The sequence below is a fragment of the Eschscholzia californica genome, unplaced genomic scaffold (genome assembly GCF_041429995.1).
Source record: "Eschscholzia californica isolate CP2 unplaced genomic scaffold, dmEscCali1.0.p SCAF_212, whole genome shotgun sequence".
Classification (NCBI taxonomy): domain Eukaryota; kingdom Viridiplantae; phylum Streptophyta; class Magnoliopsida; order Ranunculales; family Papaveraceae; genus Eschscholzia; species Eschscholzia californica.
Window position 1 is genome coordinate 1 of NW_028238324.1, and position 2,500 is coordinate 2,500.

A 2,500-nucleotide genomic window follows, 5' to 3' on the forward strand; every position below is an offset into this window, starting at 1 on the left:
CCTAAGAATGTCCCATGCCCCGACCCTTGACGCCTAAGAATGTCCCATGCCGCGACCCTTGATGCCTAAGAATGTCCCATGCCGCGACCTTGCTGGCTCAGGCATCCCAGGATGCGTCCCAGGCCGTCCCGTGCGCGTCCCGTGCCGTCCCATGGCGTCCCGAGCCTTACCAAGGCCGTCCCGTGCGCGTCCCAGGCCGTCCCATGGCGTCCCGAGCCTTACCAAGGCAGTCCCAGGCCGTCCCATGGCGTCCCCTGCTGTCCCATGGCGTCCCGAGCCTTACCAAGGCCGTCCCGTGCGCGTCCCAGGCCGTCCCGTGCGCGTCCCGTGCCGTCCCATGGCGTCCCATGGCGTCCCGAGCCTTACCAAGGCAGTCCCAGGCCGTCCCATGGCGTCCCCAGCTGTCCCATGGCGTCCCGAGCCTTACCAAGCCAGTCCCAGGCCGTCCCATGGCGTCCCCAGCTGTCCCATGGCGTCCCGAGGCATACCAAGGCCGTCCCGAGCCTTACCAAGGCCGTCCCGAGGCATACCAAGGCCGTCCCTTGCGCGTCCCGTGCTGTCCCGTGCCGTCCTGAGCCTTACAAGGCCGTCGCATGCGCGTCCCGTGCCGTCCGAGCCTCACCAAGGCCGTCCCATGCGCGTCTCGTGCCGTCCCATGGCGTCCCGAGCCTTACAAGGCCGACCCACGCCTTACGAAGGTCGTCCCATGCCTTACAAGGCCGTCCCATGCGCGTCCCGTGCCTTACAAGACCGTCCCATGCCTTACGAAGGCCATCCCATGCCTTAGCAAGGCCGACCCATGCCTTACCAAGGCCGAACTATGCCTTACCAAGGCCGTCACATCGATCTCGGAGAAAGTACATCATCATGACATCGGAATACGGCCCCAACATCGATCTCGGAGAAAGTACATCATCATAACATCGGATCGGATGTGTATCCATCGAAGTTCCATCGACACTTCGAGAAGATCGAACATAGCTTCCTAGCATGTTAAAGGTTCGGTGCTAATGGGAACATAAAGATCCCACGACGTTCCAAACGAAAGTAAAGTGTTCCGTGCGTGTGAACTACGTTGTCCCATGTGCCGGCTCTCGACTCCTAAGATGTCCCATGTAAATGCCCTTCGTGGGAAAGAATGTCCCGTGCAAGACGCCTTGATGATCCCCATAAGGTGTCCCATGTGCGTCCCATGATGTCCCATGCGCGTCCCGTGCCGTCCGAGCCTCACCAAGGCCGTCCCATGCGCGTCTCGTGCCGTCCCGAGCTGTGCCGAGGCCGTCCCTTGCCGTCCCGAGCCTCGCCAAGGCCGTCCCGTGCCGTCCGAGCTGTGCCGAGGCCGTCCCATGCGCGTCCCGTGCCGTCCGAGCTGTGCCGAGGCCGTCCCGTGCTGTCCCATGCCGTCCCGAGCCTCGCCAAGGCCGTCCCATGCGCGTCCCGTGCCGTCCGAGCCTCACAAAGGCCGTCCCGTGCCGTCCCATGCGCGTCCCGAGCCTGACCAAGGCCGTCCCGTGCCTCACCAAGGCCGTCCCATGCGCGTCCCGTGCCGTCCCATGCGCGTCCCGAGCTGTCCCATGCCGTCCCGAGCCTTAGCAAGGCCGTCCCATTCGCGTCCCGTGCTGTCCCATGCGCGTCCCGTGCTGTCCCGTGCCGTCCCGAGCCTGACCAATGCTGTCCCGTGCGCGTCCCATTCTTTTGGCTCGGCTGGCCCGTGCATTCTATGGGGTCGTGGGACATTTCGAAATCCACCCGGGCCACTTCGACTCTCTCTTCATTAATACTATTGAGGTATTATTTATGAATTATTGGAGAAAAGAAACGGAGGAAAATATTTTTTTTTCTATTTTTTATGAATTTTCCGGTGTTTATTCACTTAAAAATTCATAGAAAAATAAATATTTATCGGAATCGCTATTATAATATATCAAAAAAATCCTTGCGAAAAGACCTTTCCGACGAGTATAAGTTTGCTGGATTCCGACGAGTAACGAAGGAGTAAAGGCCCAGTATGCTTGGTTAAAAAATTGATGTTTCCTTGTGAAAATAGGAAAAACAATAACTTTGCACTATAAGGGGGAGGGTTGAGCTCCTTCCCCAGAGCGTGCACAGCACTTGTGCTGGCACGTTCCCTAGTGCTCGCCAAGCACCATAGGGCATCCAAAGGGCAAAGCTCGGCCTACTACATGATGGGAAGCTTCTAATATGTCGGAATACGAAGAGATTTCGTGCGACCCGAAGCTCGGCTCGGGCGTCCCGGCCTGTCCCGAGCTGTGCCGAGCGCGTCCCAGGCCGTCCCGAGCCAAGTCTCGGGCGTCCCAGGCCGTCCCGAGCCAAGTCTCGGGCGTCCCAGGCCGTCCCGAGCCAAGTCTCGGGCGTCCCAGGCCGGCCCGAGCAAAGTCTCGGACGTCCCAGGGCGTCCCGAGCTGTGTCGAGGCCGTCCCAGGGCGTCCCGAGCTGTAGCGAGGGCGTCCCAGGCCGTCCCGAGCCAAGTCTCGGGCGT